Genomic DNA, 6,664 nt, shown 5'->3' on the forward strand with positions numbered 1-6,664 from the left:
CATGACCAAGAAAACTACGGATTCCTTTCACAGAATTAGGTGGGGGAAGATTTTCAATGACTCCCACCTTGGCCTTGTCCACCTCCAGACCCTTGCTAGAGATCTTATGCCCAAGGATAATGCCTTCACGCACCATAAAGTGACATTTCTCCCAATTAAGCACCAAATTAGTTTCCACGCATCTTTTGAGTACGGCGCACAGATTATTCAAACATTCATCATATGAGTGTCCAAAGACGGAGAAGTCATCCATGAACACTTCGACGTTATTTCCAATCATGTCAGAGAATATAGCCATCATACATCTCTGAAAGGTGGCCGGGGCGCCACATAACCCAAACGAAACTCTGCGAAAAGCAAACGTGCCAAATGGACAAGTGAAGGTAGTCTTTTCCTGATCCTCTAGTGCAATACAAATCTGATTATACCCGGAATAACCATCCAAAAGACAAAAATACTCATGACTCACCAATCTGTCAAACATCTGATCAATAAATGGAAGGGGGAAGTGATCCTTCCTTGTGGCTTTGTTCAATTTTCTATAATCCATGCATACTCTCCATCCTGTAACTGTTCGAGTAGGGATGAGCTCATTCTTTTCATTTGCGACCACAGTGATACCTCCCTTCTTAGGTACACATTGTACGGGGCTCACCCATGAGCTGTCAGAAATAGGATAAATGATGCCTGCATCTAGCCATTTCAGAATTTCTTTCTTCACCACCTCCTTCATGATGGGATTCAGTCTTCGCTGCTGTTCCACAGTTGGCTTACTACCTTCCTCTAGCAGAATTTTATGCATACAATATGAAGAACTTATCCCCTTGATGTCTGCTATGGTCCATCCTATAGCCGATTTGAATTCTCTCAAAATCCTTAAGAGCTTGTCTTCCTCACTACCTGAAAGGTCAGATGAAATAATAACAGGTAACGTAGATGAATCACCTAAAAAAGCATACCTCAAGTGTTCAGGTAATGGCTTGAGCTCCAAGGTAGGTGCTTCCTCTATTGATGGGTTGAGCTTCCCTTCGGCGTTCTTGAGGTCAGAAGTACCAAGAGATTCAAATGGTATGTCCAGTTTTCGCTTCCAGGGAGAAGCGTTCAGATATTGTAATTGCTCGTTGCTATCTTCATCATCGCTGTCAAAATCCCCCACTAAGGCCTTTTCCAATGCATCAGACATTAGCATGTGATCGAGTTCCGAAGTAACCGCAGAATCAATCACATCCACTTTTAAGCACTCCTCATCTTCTGTAGGGAATTTCATTGCCTTGAATATGTTGAAGGTCACATCCTGATCTTGGACCCGCATAGTAAGTTCCCCTTTTTGCACATCTATCAAGGTACGGCCAGTAGCCAAGAAAGGCCTTCCCAAGATTATGGGAATCTTCTTATCTTCCTCAAAATCCAGAATAACAAAATCTGCAGGAAAGAAGAGCTTATCCACCTTGACGAGCACATCCTCAACTATGCCCCTTGGGTAAGTAATGGAACGGTCAGCCAATTGCAGTGACATGTATGTGGGTTTTGGATCAGGCAGATCCAGTTTTTTAAAGATCGACAACGGCATCAAATTAATGCTTGCTCCCAAATCACAAAGGCACTTGTCAAACGTCAGATTTCCAATTATGCAAGGAATGGTGAAGCTTCCTGGATCTTTCAGTTTTGGTGGTAACTTTTGTTACAGAACAGCGCTGCATTCTTCCGTGAGAGCAACGGTTTCAAGGTCATCCAGTTTCACCTTCCTTGAAAGAATAGTCTTCATAAACTTCGCATAACTAGGCATTTATTCAAGAGCTTCAGCGAAAGGTATATTGATGTGAAGTTTCTTGAACACCTCCAGAAACTTCCCGAACTGTCTATCCAGCTTTTGTTGCTGCAATCTCTTAGGAGAAGGTGGTGGAGGATAGAGTTGTTTCTCCCCTGTATTAGCCTCAGGCAGAGTGTGTTCAACAGTAGTCTTCCTTGGTTCCGCCGCTTTCTCCTTTTGCTTAGATTCTTCACCTCTAATTTCAGCTTCTAATTCTTTTGCCTTTTCAGCATCAGCTACTTTTCCAGACCTTAAGGTAATAGCCTTGACTTGCTCTTTAGCTTCCTTCCTGCCTGGTACTTCCGTGTCACTGGGAAGAGTGCCAGGTTGACGATTGAGCACTGCATTGGCTAATTGACCGATTTGATTTTCCAAGGTCTTGATAGAAACCGCCTGACTCTTGCACAACAGTTTAAGTTCCTCAAAATCAGCACTAGTAGGTGTAGCTGCACTTCCTTGTTGAGGATATGATTGCCTTGTAGCATACTGCTGAGGTTGCTGGAATCCAGGTGGGTTAAACTGTTTACTCACTCCTTGCTGATATGGTGGCTGAATAGCATTCTGATTATTCCCCCAGCTGAAATTTGGATGATTTCTGTTGTTAGGATGATAGGTTGCTGGCACAAGCTGCTGTTGTCGCTGATAATTATTCACATACTGAACAGATTCGTTGACAAGAGAACACTGATCCGTAGCATGAGAACCTGCACAAAGCTCACAAACCATAGCTATTTGATTAACTCCATACGTAGCCAAAGAATCAACCTTCATTGATAGCGCTTGGAGCTGGGCTGCAATAGCGGTGGCTGCATCAACTTCCAGAATACCTGCTACCTTGCCTGACGTCATCCTCTGAGTTGGGTTTTGATGCTCATTTGCAGTCATCGTCTCTATAAGATTATACGCCTCAGTATAGCTTTTAGCCCATAAGGCGCCTCCAGCTGCTGCATCGAGCATGGGCCGAGATTGAGCCCCCAAACCATTATAGAAACCAGTGATCACCATCCAATCCGGCATTCCATGATGTGGACATTTTCTCAACATTTCCTTGTAGCGTTCCCAAGCCTCGCACATAGACTCCGTAGGTTGCTGCGCAAACTGAGTAAGAGCACTCCTCATAGCAGCAGTCTTTGCCATCGGATAAAACTTCACCAGAAACTTTTGCGCAAGATCTTGCCACGTAGTGATGGACCCAGCTGGTTCAGAATGTAACCAGTCTTTAGCCTTGTCCCTTAGTGAGAATGGGAAAAGCCTCAACTTGATAGCCTCATCAGTCACGCCATTATACTTAAAAGTGCTGCAGATCTCGATAAAATTCCTTATGTGCATGTTGGGGTCTTCAGTTGCCGCTCCTCCAAAAGAAACAGAATTCTGCACCATCTGAATAGTGCCCGGCTTGATTTCAAAGGTGTTAGCTTGAATAGCCGGATGAAGGATGCTTGACTGAATGTCATCAATTTTAGGCCGAGAAAAATCCATAAGAGCTGGATCAGCTTGAACAATACGATCTCCCATGTTTACTGGTTCTTTCTGCTCAGTTCCTGAATCCGAATCCTCAAAATCTAACTTCTCCGGAATATCAAGAACTTCGTCTGTCTCCTCAGCTGTATCTAAAGTCCTCTTGCGAGCACGAGAACGAGTTTGCATAAACGCTTGCTAAAGTACCTGAAACACAACCGGAAAAAAAAAGAAGAAAAAAAATTAGTAACTACTACGTCCTAATCACTGAGACCTAATGACCAATGATGGCAAGTACATAAACTAAACAAATACGCCGAGTCCCCGGCAGCGGCGCCAAAAACTTGTTAGGGCAAAAACACGCGCTAATATTCACGCAAGTATACGCGTTCGCAAGTAATATAGAATACTTTCTAGTTCGTTCCCTCAGAGACTCAGACTAAATTATTGTCTAATTAAACTCACTCACCAATGTATGATTACTTCTCAATGTTAAGATAATAACACTTAAAACTGTTGATTAAATATTAACTATAATTAACTACTTAATTAACCACTTAACTAACACTTCAATTTATCAATAATAAACACTCATGAGATCACAACTTCATTATTACTTCCTTCTATAGCCATTGTTATTACCTTTAGCATGTGACAGTGATGATATTAATCGAATAACACGAAACTGATAAAAGCCAACTTTCATTGTACTAATACCATTCTACCAAGCATCCACAATTAAGATAGAAGTTGAATAGTCATCAATTATGTTGAGTTCCCATATGTCTACAGAAATTGACAACACAACGATTTAAGCACAAGTTATTCTTTTTGATTACATAGGGCAAATAAAACTGTTAGAGTTACCCACTAATCATGCACAACGTACATGAACCTATGCTAGCATGGCAAGTTCTAAATCTCAAGATCCACCGTCGCTTCACAAGAGATTAACACCCTATCTTATATATTCGCAACGCACATAAGACGAATACGCACAACCAATACTAGATATCAAACAATCATCACTCACTAAAGTATTAAACAATTAACTAAAGAATTCCATAATAAATCCGTTGCAACCCCATGATCACGATTAGCCCATAATAGAACTTATCGCCATCATGGGTTCATATGAAATCATGATAAACAAACACAAGAAAATAATAACTAAACTAATTATATTAAAACAGAGTACGTCACAAGAGTAAATAAGTCAAAGCAAGAAAACTAGCATCCAACGTTACAATGAAACAAGAATCACAAGAAAATATGCTTCGTCTTCGTTGCGGTGTGCTAAATCGGTCTTCTTCCTTATCTCCTTCGCTTCTTGCGTAAAACACAATCTTCTTTTTTTCCAATCCCCCCTATGAAAACGTCTCAAATCTACTTATATAATAGTCCCATAAAACTCAGATTACATAAAAGTTGGAAGCCAAACAGAAGTAGAAGTCTAAAATAATTCAGCAAAATTCCCGACCCTGCGCGGCCGCTCAGCATAGCTGCGCGGGCGCGCAGGTTACTGCGCGGCCGCTCAGCATAGCTGCGCGGGCGCGCAGGCCTCTACTGGAAAAAAATCCAAGTTTGCTCCGTTTCTTCGCCGTCATCTGCCCGTTCCTTTCCTCTCGCAATGGTGAACACATGCCAAGGCTTATTCTTGATGATTCCTCCCCCGAAACGCAACTAATACCCTGAAATGCATAAACACTAGAAAAACACATCAAATACACAAAATACTTGATTTCAAGACACCAATTTAAGCCATTTTAAGACGTTCTAAGTGGTATAAAATGCCACTTATCAATAATTATTGAAATTTTAAAGGTCACAGTACATAGGATTGGGACATAGTCTGATTCTAGGAATAACAGGCTTATTTAAAGGAAAAACGGAAACAATTGGGGATTCCATAGAGTCTGATAGTACAACAACATGAAAGGTAAATGGAAAGAACTAAGGCTCCACTCCATCTGAATGGGGCTTGGTAGTCTTTTCCTCTCGAAGCGTCTTTACAATGCTCTGGAGCTCATCTGCCACCATCTGAATGACATACTGGCTGGTACGGTCCCGGTGCGCTGGCATCTCCTCAAGCTTAGTGTTGACGTACTGAACCAAGGTCTGAAGTCTCGCAGTCATCTGCTCCTTGGGCTTCCCTTCGTAGTTTCGGCTGTCCGGATACACGTTCTTCAGTCGGTCTATCAGTCGGTCGTACTTTCCCTGAAGCATGTCGAACTCGCGCCTCAACTCAGCATACACTGTGAAAGCAATAGTGTCGTCCGACCCAGAGGATGACGAGGAATGCGCCCTTTGCTGACAACCAATAAGAGGAGTATTAATAATAATTTACTTAACCTACTCTCTCGCATAATATCTATAACCTACACACAAATCCCCTATTTGGGCTGTCCAGGGACTCTAAACCGTAGCTCTGATACCAAAACCTGTCACACCCCCAACTTTAACAGCAAAATAAATATAACTATTACATCATTTTAATGAAGAATACACAACCAAATCCAAGATCTTACAGTTTAGGGTTTGGAACAGCCCAACACTACCAACTATTATATCTGATTACAAATACCGAGTCCTCACACAACTATTATTACTTATTCTACCTGAGCTCGAACATAAGCATCAGCATCACAGGTCTTACGGGCAGTCTGCTTGAATCTAACCATAGCTGCTAGCTGTAATATCAGGGTAAAGCAAGAAGTGAGCCAAATGCTCAACAAGTGCTAACAACACAACACAAAACATAAATCATGATATACTTTTAAGAATGCCAATGGAAAGACATAACTAATGATAACGAGAGATAAAACTATGTGAGATGGCATCATTTTGCTTGTATCAAAACAATTTTAAAAATCATGTCTTAATCAAAATCATTTTATGACGCTACGGATTACAGCCGGTGATCAGCCGCGAAGTAATCCCGAACCTCGCTGGGTTCTAAAACATTAACGGGAATCCCTAGGCAACTTTTAAGCTTAATATAAGTGTGGAAATGACTCGCGTCTCAGTCCAGATCCACTATTCAAGAAAACATTTATCCCCCTTGGGACTGAAAACCCATATTTTATTTATTTCAAAAGCTGATGCCGAATTGTAACAAAATCTCTTTTAACAGTACACATTTTTATTAAGGGAATATAGATCAACTCGAAACACAGGAAATATGGTACTAAATCTCAGGGCCATGATTCACAAAACTTTACTCTATTAGGGTAACCAAAAGGTTTTCATATGTCAGAACTTGGACAGGAAAATATGGTGAGACTAATGGATAATATGAAGGGGTAATTCCAAACTGGGCTTAAAGCAATGGTTTCTCGTCAAGGTACAGGTGTTGGATCATTAAGAAGATAAGCTTCATGAATACTATGGGTGTTA

General features: G+C 41.3%; 1 non-coding gene across 1 annotated transcript; it reads left to right on the forward strand.

The window, feature by feature from the left end:
- Window positions 1-2,825: 2,825 nt before the first annotated feature.
- On the forward strand, window positions 2,826-2,932 carry LOC141662799 (small nucleolar RNA R71). The gene has a single exon (XR_012550895.1). It is a non-coding gene; the product is annotated as a small nucleolar RNA R71 (small nucleolar RNA).
- Window positions 2,933-6,664: the final 3,732 nt, after the last annotated feature.

Source organism: Apium graveolens, chromosome 5, assembly GCF_009905375.1.
Source record: "Apium graveolens cultivar Ventura chromosome 5, ASM990537v1, whole genome shotgun sequence".
NCBI lineage: Eukaryota > Viridiplantae > Streptophyta > Magnoliopsida > Apiales > Apiaceae > Apium > Apium graveolens.